The 17,398-nt window shown below is 45.1% G+C and overlaps 1 protein-coding gene across 3 annotated transcripts in view; it reads left to right on the top strand.

The window, feature by feature from the left end:
• ZNF407 (zinc finger protein 407) overlaps positions 1–17,398 on the top strand; it is a 1,322,856-nt gene that overhangs the window by 829,922 nt on the left and 475,536 nt on the right. The gene's annotated exons all lie outside the window — the stretch shown is intronic.

The following is a 17,398-nucleotide window of genomic DNA, read 5'->3' as shown; positions in this document are numbered from 1 at the left end:
AGTATCCTGGGATAAACCTCATCAGGCCCCATGGCGTTGTCCACTTGCAGTTTTCCTAGATCTTCCCATACATACTCTTCCATAAATGGAGTTTCGTCTACTCCACCTCCCTCCATTTTCTTGTTAACTAGCAACAGTCCTTCTCCAGGATCTTCTTTAGAGAACACCGAACTGAAGTATTTGTTTAATATTTCTGCCATTTCTTCGTCTCTATCCACACATTGATCCTTTTCACCTTTCAATTTCACTGTACTACTTTGGACCTTTCTACTTTCTCTGATGTATCTGAAAAATGTTTTGTCACCTCACTTTACCTCTTTGGCAATCCTTTCTTCTGCTTGACTTTTTGCTTTCTTGATTACTTTCTTCGTTTCCCTCAGTTTCACCAGATATTCTTCCTTGTGTTCCTCCCTTTGGGATCCTTTATATTTCTTGAATGCTGTTCTTTATGCTTTTATTTTATCAGCCTCCGTTGAGAACCAGATAAGTTTCTTATTTCTCTATTATTATTTTTTTTTTTTACTTTTCTGACATTTTCAATTATCTAACATTTTCCTTTATCTAGAAGAATGAATTGCATGTCTAAATTTAGGCTCCTAATTTTCGGTCCTTAAATTCAGCTGAAAATTCTTCTAATCTAGCTTACTAGAATTTAGGAACCTAATATAGGACCAGAGCATTTTGAAAAAAATTGAATCCCTCATCCTAGGTATTATCTGGATTTCAAAGAAGTTACTAAAGTTACAAACCCTCCTTGATATGATATGCCGTGATTTCCTGAGCTGGCCTCGTACTTATTTTATAGAATGATTTATACCATCATGATAACTATTTTACAGCAATCTCTTCATACTTTTGTGTCCATTTTTCAATTGATGCTAAGGTTTAAAAGGTTTATTAAGAGACCGATACAAAACATCTAAGCTGTTTCTTGGGAAACTAGTTTGATTTCCTTAACTTTGTGCTTTGCTGTCTACTGCTCACAGTCCAACAAACAGTGGAAACAATATGACAAGCTGGGGTTAGATAATGTGAATGGGTAAAGATGATAGAAAATCTGGCAACACTGAGCTCCAAGTCAGAGATGGATCCCCCTGTTGGACAACTGTCATTTTAAAATGGATACCTGTTCATTAATTAGAATGAATCAACTGAGCTATATATCTTTACATGTATAAAATAAATTATGTGGTATTGTTTGAAGTTCTGCAAAAAGAATTTCACCTCCACAAATCATTTCTGGCAATATCTCATTTTAGAACATATGTTGATCAGTAATTTAAATTGCTGACATCCAAAGAACTCTCATATCCTCACGTTCTTGTTTTAAGAACTATCACATTTCCATGGAGAATTTGCATTTTATATATTTCTAAATGTTATGTTTATAAAGTTTACAGTATATTCAAAAAGTACTGACAAGTGATGAGGTAAAATTTTCCAAGCTTTCAAAGATATCATTTAATCAGATGAAAGTATAAAGCTGAACGTGTCTAAGCAATCCACAGCATTGGGAGAAGAAGAACCAAGAAGTAGATAAAGATAACAGAAAAGAAACATAACAATTAAGGGAAACCATTATAGTGGCTGATGCCTAATCTGAAAATAAATTCAGATAGCAACTCCAGACTCCACAATTTTGGCAAAGAGTGTGGGGAGGGCTGTTCAGTACACTCAGAATATTGACAGTTCTGTCTCTAAGAAGCACAGTCAAATCTTGAGGTTTGGAAAAACCAAATTGAACATTTTGATATTCTACTATGCATTTACAGGGAAAACATAAAACAGCTCCAAGGAAGGTTACGTCCTATTGCAAGGGCAGGCTGCTGTCCGCCTCTTTTGTGTGGATGTGTACATGTCAAGAAATACCCACATTTTTTGAACAAGAAAAATTGAATTTTTATAATGAAAAATAAATCTAAGCAACCAGTCCCAGTTTGGATTGAGTGTAAACCTAGCCATTAATATTTTACAAGATAAAACTTCTTCAGAGACTTCAAGGATAAACAACTAAGCTATCTGCCAATAAATGAAGATTCTACAGCCCAGTTTTTTCTGCTGCTCTTTCAACCCTCCCAAGTAGATGAACGGTCTTAGCCAAAGGTGGGAGAGTTTGAGGGAATATTCAGAATTTGCATCATGTATCTCAGATTTTTGATCCTCGCAGCATTTTTTTTTTAGCTTTTCCACTTGCCTATTTAGTGCCAAATAATCCTTAATGAAAAGCAATCTATTGATGGGTGTTACCCTATCCTCAGCTTTTAGCAATTACTGGTCAAAATTTGTGTTAACAGTTTCTTGGACCTGACACCTGGAAGCTATGTCTGCAATATTACAACATAAATCAGTAATTCTTCCAGAAAATGAGATGGTCATATGCACAGTTTCCAACCAAATCATCTCAAAAGTATCTTACCCACTCCTGAGATGGCTTCTTGCAGTATGTTACTCACAGGTTCATTGTTCTTTCATCCAGCCAGGAGAGGCAATCTTCTCAGATCTGCCATCTCCTTACGCCATTAACATATCTTTAAACTACTTACTCAGCCTGAACATATTCTCATCTGTCATCACATTCCAAAACAGTCACTGGCGAAAAAGGTCAGCATCGCAGCGGCATCAGGATAGTTTTGCTAACCAGTCTGGATGGTGGACAGTGAACCCATAGCATTTAACATTTTTATTATAAATATGTAAACAATGCTAGCAAAATTAATCTGGAAAGACCTACAGACAAGTTGAAGAAAACATCTGTATGCTAATGAACATACTATTTAATGTACTTAAACCATCTAGCAAAGAAAGAAAGCTAAAGGTAAATCTCTCTCAACAAAGCAACATACAGAGAGAACCACAAAAAAATCAAACTTTTACACTGAAGGATATCTAATTATAGGGAATGAAAGGCAGACAGTTTCCACAACTGAGAGAAGCATTAATAAAGTGTTTTGCCCAAATGTGAACCAGGCACATCCTTGTCAGTGGAGTTGTCATCCTAGAAAAAAAGCAAGACAGTTCATCACTCTTCTTGGGTTTGCCTGTGAAACTGAGACAGACTGTGTGGCTTAAGAATTTAAAGAGGCATCATTATGTGACACTTTAAGCAGTGTTTTGTTCAATGAACAGCATGGCCACCTCCAATTATACCAGAATAACTGACAAATGGCTGCCAAACTAAACTTCTTAAATTGATACGTGAATTCTGTCCAGACAAAGTTTGTATTGGAAATTAGCTAGAATTATTTTATCAGGTACTGCCACAAAAAAAACATAAATTTTAAGAAACGTAATAGCAACTATAACTCCAAACAGCCAATTTGACATTCTAGTCTTAGAATTATGTCCACCAGACCAAATTTGCAGGAATAGACAAATGTTTCACCATGTAAATGTGAGAATGTGCAATCTTCTTACACAGGGATGTGCTAGCACAAAGTAAGGACACATCTAGAAAGAATGCCACTTAGTATCTGCAGGCTGATATATAAATTAACTGCTGCAGCTAATGCCCTTGGAAAAGAGGCCTACCAGCTTAAGAGCAAATGCTGTTTGTGGAGATAATTTTCAAAGGGACCTATGTGCATAAAATAGTGTTTTACTTGCAATAGTGATCCTTTATAAAATTGCTCTCCCGATATGTGGGTAAACTTATGCATGCATGTGATATGTTCACATGTAAATTTGCTCAAATTGAGTGGAGGCGTTTAGACTTTTTAAAATCCAGGGGGGTGGGTTGAGGTTTATGGTGTATATTGGAGGTTGGAATATAGGAAGGAACAGGAGGTTTTCTTGTCTTTTATGTAATACTAGATCTGTGCAAGAAAATGCAGTCATTTTTTATTTAGTTCTTAGAATACTCCATGATTTTATTTAAAATACAGAGACCTGCATACGAGGGATTGCTATCTCTCTCAGTTGTGTTTGTCAGGTATTTATTTTTATCAGTCTAGACCTCAGGGTGCTTGTATTATGTGAGACGCCAGGGAGAAGGGTGATGCATGTATATATGGGGGTGCTTGCTGCCTGAGAGAACAAGTGACAGGGATAATACAACATCCCATAGCAACAGCAGAGTATGGGGAAGCCTGCAAGAAAATAAAAGTATATGCAGAGTTAGGCGTATGTACTTCCCGGAGTACCATCTTCTAGCCTTATGTAGAGGCATAAGCAGCTGACCTCCATCTTCTCAAGCGCTGAATAGTATGCACTGAGAGACCAGAGGCTGCCGCACTCTCAGCTGGCTGGCTGGCAGTGGTGATCCAAGAGGAAGAAATCACCAGCATTTAAATCCTCTGTGTGCACCTTCCCCCAATGCAGCAACCCTCCAATATGGAGCTCTCTAGCTGGCACCGTCATCACTCCGCCGCGGAGAGCGCTGGAAAATCCAGTTGGCTATCGGGGCCAGTGGATGGCGTCAGCCATCTTTGAGGGGGTTCAGAGAAGGAATGGGAAGCCGCAGGTACACCCTACTCCAACTCCTCCCGCAGCACCTCAGCCCAGCCTAAGGAGCTCCTCCATGCCCCACCCCCCCAAACACTGCCCGGAGAGCCCTCCGATCTGCTGACCTCCACCACAGCTGACTGGTAAGGCAGCAGTGCCGCACGGCTCAGAGGAAAGGGGGAGGGGCCAGCATGAACAAGAGGGAGGGAGGCATGCAGGCTTCACTGACAAATCACATGGTACCAGGCAAGGAGTGGTCCCAACTGCCCCGTTATCAGTGGCGCCTGCCCACTTTGAGTCCCAGTATGTCGTGGCAGGGCCACCGCTCCACTATGGTATTTTATAATCTGCGCATATGAAGAATGTGCAGATTATAAAATACACATATGTCTACTCCCAATATATGCTTTTATGTTTCCTTTTGTGCAAATATCTGCATTTCCTGGTGTGTAGCCAGATGGACTCAGAACGAATGGGTATAGTATGCTCGTGCTAGCAGTTGGAGACGGATCTGACGTCAGCACAGGTATATATACCCCCACAGGAAGTGTAGCAACTCAGTAATTTCCGTCTCCAAAGTAGTTTGGAGAGCCTGTAAGCTCGCTGAGCGTGTTTCCAATCTACTTTCTGTTTTCTACTTTCTTCTTACTAAATTTCTACTGCAACATCGAGCGCTGCACTCCTGCGGTGATACCCTTGGGGTCCCTCCCCCAGTTGAGTTTCCCTGGGTGATTTCCGCGATCCCCCGGAGGTTTAAGACCTCAGTCCAGTGGCCGAATCGTGGCAGGGACGTAGCTCTCGGGTGAGGCTCGGGCGAGGCGCCTCGGTCCCGGCGTGGACGAGGCGGCGGGTGCATATCCTCAAACGTGGCGGTGAAGGTACTTGCCCTCTCCCCCCGCAGCCGGAGACCGCCCGGGTTCCAGCCGGGAAACGCCGAGGATCAGGTAAGGCGTACATCTCTTACTTTTGGTCTCCGAGGGACGAGGATCGCTGCGAGGCCTGTAGGCGGCACGCCGTGGAGGGCACCATTTTGTTGGCCTTGTTCAGGTATTGAGCGCCCATGTTAGGCGCCTGTATATGACTAAGCGCATATTGCCATTGTGCGTATATTGCTGACCGCATATTGCTGAGAGCATATTGAATACCATTGAGCGTGTATTGCTAACCGCATATTGCTGAGAGCATATTGAATACCATTGAGCGTGTATTGCTAACCGCATATTGCGGAGAGCATATTGGATACCATTGAGCGTATATTGCTGACCGCATATTGCTGAGAGCATATTGGATAGCATTGAGCGTATGTTACTGTCGCATATTATTTAGCGCCTGTTGGATTAAGCGCCTGTTGTGTTAAGCGTATATTGCTGCCGCGTATTATTAAGCGCCTGTTATTTTTGAGCGCCTGTTGTGTTAAGCTTATATTGCTGCCGCATATTATTAAGCGCCTGTTATTTTGAGTGCCTGTTATATTAAGTGTATATTGCTGCCGCATATTATTGTGCGCCTGTTATATTAAGTGTTCATTGCTGCCACATATCATTAAGCGCATATTTTTCAATGGAACAGAACGCCTCAGTGTCTTCAGCGGGGACGCCTCCTGCCTCCGGCATTAAAGCCCTCGGCCTCTGCTCCGCATGCCAGCTTAGAGCCACGCACAATGAAGAGCCAGACTCCCTTTGTGCCCAATGTGAGGAGGCCGTGGGACCCTCGAGCCAGGACCCGTCTCAGCCACGGTTTGCTGACATTTCCGCAGGGGCTACCCCGGATTTAGCGGGCAGTCTCGACCAACCTGGAATCCCGGGGGACCTAGTACCCCGGCGATTAGAGACCGCTTCCATTTCCTGGGTGGATCTCTTTAAGGGAATTCATGCTTTTGTCCAGATGCAAACAGATTCCCGTCCAGGCCCTGCTGTTCCTGCTGTTCCTGCTGCTGCTGTTGCTGTGGCGGTTGCGGTTCCAGCGGATCCTGTTCCTGGACCTTCACGCCCTTATCGTGGGCAGGATCTCCCGCCTCCAGACAGTCCGGTTCAGACGGACCCTGATGTTTCACCGGATGAGTCCGAACCCCCGGACGAGGGGGAACTTCCCTCAGGGATTGAGCCATACAGAACCATGAGGCGGTTCTTCCCTAAAGAGGATCTCTCCGACCTGGTATCTCAATGCCTGGCGGAGTTGGATATTACAGGTCCCAGCGTTACAGTACCCTCTGCGCTGAACCCCCTGCTGGAAGGTCTTCGTCCTACAGCCCGCCATTTTCCATTCTTGCAAGCCGCACAACAACTGATAGATTTAGAATGGGCTGTTCCAGGGGCTCATTCAAAGGGGGTTGGGCCCTGACAGGTATGAACCCCCTGGCACCGGCTATTCAGGAACTGCTGGCGTGCCCTCAGGTGGACGCCTTGATTAGCGCTGTGGTTAAGCGCACTACCATTCCAGTTGAAGGGGGGGGTGGCCCTCAAGGAGCCTCATGACCGGCGATTGGACGCCATTCTGAAACAGACCTTTGAGGTGGCTGCTATATCTTTGCGGATCGCAACCTGCTGCACAGTGGTGACGTGTTCCTGTTTGTCACAGGTCAGGAACAACGCTCCAGCAGCAGACATGGAGTCAGCTCTCTCGTTCCTCACGGATGCTGCATCTGACCTAGTCCGGACAACAGCTAAGGGGATCTCATCCTCCGTAGCCGCCAGGAGGCAGCTTTGGATCCGGAATTGGTCAGCCGATGCTCCTTCGAGGGCACGCCTCACCAGAATGCCCTTTAAGGGCTCTTTCCTGTTTGGCAGCAACCTTGATAGACTATCCAGCACATGGGGCGCCTCTCCAATACCTCGACTGCCAGAAGATCGGTTCAGAAGGAACCAGCGCGCCTTTCCAAGGCCCTCCAGGGGTAGAAGCTCCCAATGCTTCACTCCCTATAGGAGTCGCTACCAGGTGCCTCGTCCTCAGGCCAGGAGTCAGTCCTTTCGGACCAAGCAGCGCAAGAGGGGAGCCGGCCCGGGTTCCAGTCCCGGCCGCGCCTCCCAATGAGAATCCGCCGATTCATCTGGGGGACGGAGCCATAGGGGGCAGGTTGACCCTCTTCTACCCCAGATGGGTCGAGATTACGTCGGACCAGTGGGTCCTCGCCATTATCCGGGAGGGGTACTATCTGGACTTTCATCATCTCCCTCCGGACACGTTTGTGGAATCTTTGTGTCCCATACACAAGAAGGCAGCATTGGAAGCTACCTTGGCGAGGCTCCTGTCCTTGAAAGCCATCATCCCAGTACCTGCCTGGGAAGTGAATTCTGGACACTATTCCATTTATTTCATGGTACCCAAGAAAGAGGGCACCTTCCGGCCCGTATTGGACCTCAAGTCAGTCAACCGATACTTACGGGTCCCGAGGTTTCGCATGGAAACGCTGCGCTCAGTCAAGAACGCAGTACAGCCAGGAGAATTCCTCACGGCTTTGGACTTGTCAGAAGCCTACCTGCATATCCCGATCCATCCGGATCATCAGCGCTATCTACGCTTCAAGGTTCTGGGACGCCACTTTCAATTCCGGGCTCTGCCCTTCGGGTTAGCCACGTCGCCGCGGACCTTCACCAAGGTGATCGTAGTGGTAGCAGCAGCGCTCAGACGGGAAGGAATCCTCGTCCAGCCCTACCTGGACGATTGGCTGATCAGGGCGAAATCACGGGAGGAGAGCCATCGGGCAACCAACAGAGTGATCGCCCTTCTGGAAAGCCTGGGATGGGTAGTCAACCTAAAACAAGAGTTTGCCTACAGCCTTCCCAATCACTGGAATACCTGGGAGTCCAGTTCGACACCCAGGCAGACACAGTCAGTCTCACCACCAAAAGAAGGTTAAAACTTCAGATGCGTCTTCGGTCCTTGATGGGAGCCAGTCGGCCCACAGCTTGGGATTACCTGCAGATTCTCCGTCTCATGGCATCCACCCTGGAAGTGGTACCCTGGGCAAGGGCCCATATGAGACCTCTACAACGCTCCCTGCTCTCTCGATGGAGCCCCTGCTTCCGGCATTACTCCATGCATCTACCTCTGCCGGCCAGAGTGCGGACTCAGCTACGGTGGTGGTTGCAGTCCAACCTCATGAGCAGGGGGTCAAAGATGTCCTCCCCCACGTGGACTCTGCTCACCACAGATGCCAGCCTGAGCGGCTGGGGAGCACACTGCGAAGAACTCACCGCGCAAGGGCGGTGGAACAGAGAAGAATCAGGTTGGAACATCAACCGTCTAGAGGCACGAGCAGTCTGGTTAGCCTGCCTGCAATTTGCTCACAGACTGAGGAACAGAGCAGTCAGAGTGATGTCCGACAACGCCACCACGGTGGCATACATCAACCGACAGGGCGGAACCAGAAGCCAACAGGTGTCCCTCGAGATAGCCCCGCTGATGGCTTGAGCAGAGGCGAATCTTCAGGACATCTCCGCCGTCCACATTGTCGGAAGGGACAACACCACGGCAGACTTCCTCAGCAGAGAAAGCCTAAAACCGGGGGAATGGCAGCTGTCGTCCACAGCCTTCCAGATGATTGTGGATCACTGGGGGATTCCGGATATGGACCTACTAGCGGACAGGTCCAATGCTCAAGTACCCAGATACTTCAGCTGCAAGCGAGATCCGTTCTCTCAAGGGATCGACGCCCTGGTTCAGCCATGGCCCCCAGGGGCCCTGCTATACGCCTTTCCTCCTAGACTGAAGAAAAGAGGTTACTCGGAACCAGTGATAGATACACTCCTCCGAGCACGCAAGTTCTCCACATCCCTCACCTACGTCAGGATTTGGAGAGTGTTTGAAGCCTGGTGCGACACTCATGGCACCAATCCACATGCGACTACTATCCCTATTGTTCTGGATTTCCTGCAGGATGGGCTTCAGAAGGGTCTATCCCTAAGCTCCATCAAGGTTCAGGTGGCTGCGCTGTCTTGCTATGGTCCCAGGCGGGATGGCAAGACCATTGCCAAGCACCCAGATGTTTCTCGCTTCCTGAAAGGAGTCCAGCATATTCGTCCGCCACTGAAGTGGCCAGTGCGTTTGTGGAACCTCAACATTGTTTTGGATTTCCTCGCGGGATCCACCTTCAGTCCCCTTCGGGGCCTGTCTCTCCGTTCTCTCACTTTGAAGATGGTATTCTTGCTGGCTGTATGTTCAGCACGCCGCATCTCAGAGCTACAAGCACTGTCCTGCCGTGATCCCTTTCTCAGAATCACTCCTGAGGCTATCCATCTTCGCACGGTTCCATCCTTCTTGCCTAAGGTAGTCTCACAATTTCACCTCAACCAGACCATATCCTTGCCAACTACGGCAGGTTTGAAGAAATCTGAAGAAGGGCGTTTGCTACGCCATCTCGACATCAGCAGATTGCTGCACAGATATCTGGAAATGACAGAAACAGTACGTAAGACTGACCATCTGTTCGTCCTTCACAGTGGGAAGAAACAAGGTGAAGCGGCCTCTCGGCCCACCATCGCCCGCTGGATTAAAGAAGTTATCTGAGTGGCCTACGTAGAGGCCGGGAAGTCACCGCCTCTTCAAGTCAAGGCTCATTCTACCAGAGCCCAAGCGGCATCTTGGGCTGAATCTAGGATGCTGTCGCCTGCAGAAATATGTAAAGCGGCGACGTGGTCCTCCCTCCATACCTTCTCCAGGTTCTACCGTCTGGATGTCCAGGCCAGGGAAGACACAGCATTTGCGAGGGCAGTGTTACATGGTCCTCAGGCAGCCTCCCACCCAGGCTGTGAGTAAAGCTTTTGTACATCCCATTCGTTTTGAGTCCATCTGGCTACACACCAGGAAATGTTGAGATTACCTACCTGATAATCTCCTTTTCCTTAGTGTAGACAGATGGACTCAGCATCCCGCCCAGCTGCCAGTGTACATGGATTTCACCGATTCAAGGTAAGCCATGTCATTTGTTTACATAAGAGCGTCCCCTTTTGCCAGGTGTCGACGCCTTCCTGTTGGGAATGCTGGTGGTCTCCAGCTACTGTCAATCGGTCAGGGGAATCCTGTTTCACTATTTCACTGAGCGTCAGTACACACATCCATAACAGCTTTTGCAAGGAAAATTACTGAGTTGCTACGCTTCCTGTGGGGGTATATATACCCGTGCTGACGTCAGATCCGTCTCCAACTGCTAGCACGAGCATACTATACCCATTCGTTCTGAGTCCATCTGTCTACACTAAGGAAAAGGAGATTATCAGGTAAGTAATCTCAACAATGTATTGAAAGCACATACTTTTCCTACCTATTTGAAAAATATACACGTGTATATTTTATGGGCAAAAATATTATGACTTGCTCGCATAAAACTCTATATTCATGGAAGTTGATATATTTTAAAACATGCATGCATAATTGAAATCACCAGTTTGTCGAAACTGCCTCCAGTTCACCTAGTCTCTCTCCATCTCATCAAGACCCTCCTAGTTCTTACCTCTGAATTCACCCAATTTATCCTGACCTCCCACCTGATCAATTATAAACAATAGACGATATCAATTGCACAAAATAATTAACAGGTGTAAAATTACATGAATAAGTTGACAAATGTATGCGCATAAGTCTATAAAATAGCAACTTGCATACATGTCTCTTGACTTCCTGCGATTATTCGTGCTGAGCGTTCTTTGGGACCTGATTTGAACAGTATTTCAGAGGAATTTGCTGTGCCATCCTCTTTGATTTTGGTAATCGCTAACTCAGCGATGATTCAAGCCAAATTGAGCAGCTTGTAAGCCCCTGAGGCAGCTCTTTGAGCGAAAATCGGCCAGAGTCGGGCAAGCTTCAATAAAACCTTGTTTTACACCGATCCATCTACGTGTTTCTTTGCTGTCAGCCACCTTGGATCGGCTACCGGTTTGCTTTCTTGGACCTATGCTATTTTGTGGGCATAAATGTTTTGAAAATTCACCCCATCGAATCAAAAGAGAAAGCTATTCAAAGACCTGCTGAACTGGTAAGATAACTTGCTAATTTTAGCTAGTTAATTTTAGAGGAATATTTAGCTGAACCTGACTAGCTAGTTATTTTAGTTGAATATTCCCCTAAATCTAGCCAATCAGAATTTGATTGGCTAGATTTAGTGTGGCTTGGTTCCCCCTGCTAAACTTAGCTGGCCAGTGCTGAATGTCAGTACTAGACAGTTAAGTCCTTTTAAATAATCCCCAACAAACCAGCCATCACTACTCCTACACCTCAAAATTATAAAAAAAATTTGTTTCTGAATTCCTCTCATACCTGTCCTCTGAAACTCAGATTTATTAAAAATTTGCCCAGAAGACCCTCCCAATACTATTTTAAGAAATATAATTTCTTAAAATGTATTTAGCATTTGAGTGGTGTGTGAGAGTCTATAGGAAACTCCCTCAGGCTATCTTAAGGGACCGGGAACAGTAGTCTCTCCTGGTCCTCCGTAGGATCCAAACCGCAAGGAATCCTCTGAGAAGGGAGGAATCTCTCACCAGAGTATAAGAACTCAGTGCCTAGAAGGCTTTGGGGAGGAGGTAGGAACCAGTCTATGGAAATACCTGCTGTGTTTGATGTTTTGTGCTACCTGAACTGAAGGTGAGCTGTATTCTTTGTTTTATTTTGCTTTTCACTGTAAATAAATTGCACATAAAGGAAACAGCCAGCGTCTGCCTGCTTATTCCTTCTGGCTGTTCCTCAAGCTGCTATCGCCAAAGTTACCACATGTTCTGTTTGTAGTGGGATCTTCTTGCTTAAGCAGGAAGCACAGACAGAGGCCCACAAACACAGCAGAAAAAAAACCCTACTGATTTTTGTTTTCTCTTTTTTTCCAGTCCCTGATGTTTCCACTCACAGAGCTGCAATTACAACAGGCCAAGGGGCTAGTCCCACCTATATATTCAGGATTCAAGTAGTGAGCAAAGGCCGGACAGTCCAGCAGAGGGTTTTTTTTGTTTTTTCCTCTTTCCGTTTCCCGGAGAGATATACAGTTTAGAGGTAGCTCAGAAAGCAGGGAAGATGGAGCAAGTGATACAGGTCTTTGCCAAAGGGCAGCAGCAATTGGAGAACGCCCTACAAAATCAAATTGATCAGCAGCAGGCATTGTGAGAACAACTTATGCAGGAAAACAAAGTGCTAGCCCAGATAGCACAGGTCATACAGAACACTATGACAGGCCACCTCCCTTGTCAACAGTTGTATTTAAGATAGCCCAGGGAGAAGACCAAGAGTGTTTCCTGAACAACTGTTAATGGACTGCTTGTTTGGCAGGATGGCTAGAAAACAGATAGACTACCTATCTGGAGAACCTCCTTACAGGGAGCAGTCAAGCTGCCTTCCAAACCGCCAATCTCAAGGTAAGGGCTACATATCTCAAAGTCAAAATAGCCATCCTAAAGAGGGCGGGACTTACCCCAGGAGCCTACAAACAGCAGTTTCAGTGAGGAGTTTTTTAGCCAGAGGAAAACTCTTGGAACTTTTCCCACCAACTTAAGGATGTAGCTTGCAAGTGGCTGCATCCAGAAGAAAAGACTGGGGTTTAGGTAGGCAACATGGTTTTGCTGGCACAGTTCCTAAATAGCCTAAAATATCCTATGTGGCTGTGGGTGTACTAACACCCGAACCTTACACTAGAGACGGTATTGGAGATGGCAGAGGCCTATTACCAAGCTCAGACTGTGCCTGAATTGTCATGGGCTCAGAGGAGACCTCTCAACCCAGGTAGAAGTCACCAAAGTTTTAAGGACAGGAGACTCCAACAGCAGATAGAGACAGACAGGCTGGACTTTTCACCTTAACCACAAAAACCCGCCGCTCTGCTATGTTTTAGCTGAGGTGAGAGAGGCTATTTTGCACAAGACTGTACCCACAGGGAAGATGAACTGAAGAAGGTTAATGTTGTGGCCTTACACTTTTCTAATTTCGTGGATGTCTCTAGCCAGGGAGTCTCTACTTTTGTGATTGTGGTTGAGCTAGATGGCATTCCAACCCAGGCATTGGTGAACTCTAGGAGTGTGAAAACACTCGTCCAAAGAAGAGGGTCCAGATTGACTACAGCAGACTAGTGACCCTGACATTCATCCACAGGGACCAATGTCAATATCCAGCAAGCCAGATACAACTGAAGAACACCTTCAGCCAAAACAAAATAGAGATGGGAGTTCTTCCTTGGCTACCTTATCCAGTGGTAATAGGGAAGGACTGTCCAAAGTTTGAGAGCTTGTGGGACCAGCTCACAATGGGTTCGTTCAGCCACAATGAAGAATTAGATTTTCCAGAACACTTTCCCTTAGAAGACCTAGACCTATATCAAGAAGATTCTAAGTCTCCTAAGTTCCAGAGAGAATGCTGACAGGACAAATACAGTTATTCTGCAAATTTAGAGGTAACTAGGGAGAAGGGTCAGAATTGGGGGAAGAGCATCAACCCCACTCAGAATGTGATACCTAGCCCTTTTGAGTGGGGAAAAATGGGAGTATTTTGGGGAGTTTCAGCCAGGCTCAAGGGGAGGATAAGTCCTTTAAGTGGGTCTGTGAACATATACAGAAGATGGATGGAAATTGAGTCCCTGGAAAACAGGTTGTCCTCATTTTGTAATGAAATAGGACCTACTTTCCCGAGTCACAAAGAGAAGCATGGAAGGGGAATTGATAGAATAAATCCTAGTCACCTTTTAGAGGGTCCCTGGGAAGGAAAAGATCTGAAAGAAAATATTGATACAGTTCTATTGGCCAGGCCATTAGTATTGACGAACCTGGCCTACCTGCCAACTCACAAAGGCTGCCAGTGTTTGGGTGGCACCTCTCATAATGAAGCCCATAATTAAGACATCTTTCGAAAGGGTGACATGGACCTTATGGAGCCACTCAAGGAAATGAGTACATCTTCGTCATTCTGGACTATGCCACAAGATATCCAAAGGTAGTACCGCTACAGAAGATGAAGACCCTGATGGACGTTTTTTCACGATTTCGGCTGCCCAAGAAGATACTGACGAATCAGGGGATCCTGTTCGTGTCCAAGGTAATGAACAACTCTGCACTTTGCTAAATTCGGTGCACCTCGGTGTATCACTCACAGACCGATGGTCTCGTTAAGTGCTTCAACCAGATGCTCAAGCAAATACAAAAGAAATTTGTAGATGAAGACAAAACCTGGAACTCCTTACTGCCCTACATGCTGTTCGCAATCTGCAAAGTGCCCCAGAGCTTGATGGGGTTTTCTCCTTTTGAATTACTGTATGGAAGGAGGCCAAGAAGAATAAGAACATAAGATATGCCATACTGGGTCAGACCAAGGGTCCAACAAGCTCAGTATCCTATCTCTGACAGTGGCTAATCCAGTGGGTACCTGGCAAGTACCCAAACATTAAATAAATCCCATGCTACTAATGCAGGCAACAATCGGTGGCTATTCCCTATTGATTAATAGCAGTTTATGGACTTCTCCAGGAATGTATCCTACCCTTTTTTAAACCCAGCTTCACTAGCTGCCTTAACCACATCCTCTGGCAAAGAATTCCAGAGCTTAATTGTGTGTTGAGTGAAAGATAATTTTCTCTGATTTGTTTTAAATGTGCTACTTGCTAACTTCATGGAGTGCTCCCTAGTCCTCATATTATCTGAAAGGGTAAATAACCTTTTTACACTTATGCGTTCAAATCCTTTCATGATTTTGTAGACCTGTATCATATTCCTCTTTAACCGTCTCTTCTTCAGGCTAAATAGCCCTAATCTCTTTAGCCTTTCCTCATAGGGGAGCTGTTTCATGCCCTATGACATTTTGGTCACCCTTCTCTGTACTTTTTCCAGTGCAGCTATATCTTTTTTGAAATGCGGCCACCAGAATTGTCACAGTATTCAAGGTGCAGTCTAATGATTGAGTGATACAGAGGGATTATGACTTCCTCCATTTTATTTGCCTTTCACTTCCTAATAATTCCAATGTTCTGTTTGCTTTTTTGACTGCCTTAGCACGCTGAGCTGATTTCAAAGTAATATCAACTATGAAGCCCAAACATTTTCCTGGGTGGTAACTTCTAAAATAAAACCTAACATCATGTAGCTACAGCATGGGTTATTTTTACCTATATGCATCACCTTGCACTTTTCTACATTAAATTTCATCTGCTATATGAATGCCCAATCTTCCAGCCTCACAAGGTCCTCCTGCAATTTATCACAATCTGCTTGTGATTTTACTTTGAATAATTTTGTGTCACTGCAGGTTTAATCACCTCACTCATCGTACCACTTTTCTGATCATTTATAAATATATTAAAATGCACTGTTCCAAATACAGATCCCTCAGGCACTCCACTGTTTACCTTTTTCCCCTGTGAAAATAGACCATTTAATCCTACTTTTTGGTCTTTTGACCAGTTTGCAATCTTGAAAAGGACATTGCCTCTTATCCCATGACTTTTTATTTTCTTAAAAGCCTCTCAAAAGGGACTTTGTCAAATGCCTTTTAAAAATCCAAATATACCACATCTACCAGTTCATCTTTATTCACATGCTTATTCACCCCATCAAAAATAAATGTAGCAGATCTGTGAGGCAAGACCTCTCTTGGGTAAATCCATGCTGGCTGTGTCCCATTAAATCATGTCTACGTATATATTCTGTGATTTTATTCTATATAATAGTTTTCACAATTTTTGCCAGCACTGAAGTCAGGTTCATCGGTCTATAGTTTCCCAGATCACTTCTGGAACTCTTTTTATATATTGGGATTACATTGGCCACCTTCCAGTCTTCAGGTTCAATGGTTGATTTTAATGCTAGGTTAGAAATGACTTGTATCAGAACCCTGGGATGTATACCATCTGGTCCAGGTGATTTGCTAATCTTCAGTTTGTCAGTCTGGCATACTTACCTCTTCCAGGTTCATCATAATTTGGGTCAGTTCACCTGAATTGTCACCCTTGAAAACCGTCTCCGGAATGGGTATCTCCCCAACATCCTCCTCGGTAAACACTGAAGCAAAGAATTCATTTAGTCTCTCCGCGATGACCTTATCTTTCCTAACTGCCCCTTTAACCTCTCAATCATCTAACAGTCCCACCGACTTCCTTGCAGGCTTCCTGCTTTGGATATATTTTTAAAAGTTTTTATTATGAGTTTTTGCCTCTCCGGCCAAATTCTTTTCAAATTCTCTTTTAGCCTGTGTATTAATGTTTTACATTTAGCTTGCTAATGCTTATGCTTTTTCCTATTTTCTTCAGATGGATCCTTCTTCCAGTTTTTGAAGGAAGATCTTTTGGCTAAAATAGCCTCTTTTACCTCACCTTTTAACCATACCGACAATTGTTTGGCCTTCCTTCCACCTTTCTTAATGCATGGAATTCATCTGGACTGCGCTTCTAAGATGGTATTTTTTAACAATGTCTGCGCCTCTTGTACACTCATAACCTTTGCAGCTGTACCTTTCAGTATTTTTTTCACTGTTTTTCTCATTTTATCAAAGTGAGCATAGGACATAGCTCAGGAAACTTGGGAAGATGAATGGAACACCTTGCAGAACCTCATGGACTATGTTCTCCGAGTGCAGAATTGCTTAAAAATAGCATGGGAGGTGACCTGCCTATGCCTAAGGAAGGCTCCGGCTACCCAAATATGAGCTTGCAATCACCCCATGGTTCAAAGAGTATTCCAGCCGTGTCTTTGGCCTCTTCCCTTCTTTGGAAAGCAAGCTGTTAGCCCATTGGCAAGGACCTTCCGGAGGAGGTGGTAAAGATGAAAACAGTGAAAGAATTCAATGGAGTATGGGATAAACACTGTGGATCCCTAAAGGCTAGAGGATGGAAATGAAGAAAAAAATGCATGGGGGTAACTTGCTAGTGCGGCATTTTCTACCCTTAACCAATAAGCTTTCATACTGTTGATGCAACTCCAATATTGCTTTCTACTTCAACAGCAAGAGGTAAAGGGGAATTGGATTCAGACAGCAACCCACAAGGGCCCTGACTTTTACTGTC

The sequence above is a fragment of the Rhinatrema bivittatum genome, chromosome 2, assembly GCF_901001135.1.
Source record: "Rhinatrema bivittatum chromosome 2, aRhiBiv1.1, whole genome shotgun sequence".
NCBI lineage: Eukaryota > Metazoa > Chordata > Amphibia > Gymnophiona > Rhinatrematidae > Rhinatrema > Rhinatrema bivittatum.
Note: the sequence above shows the minus strand (reverse complement) of the source record. Positions and strands in the feature narration are given on the sequence as shown.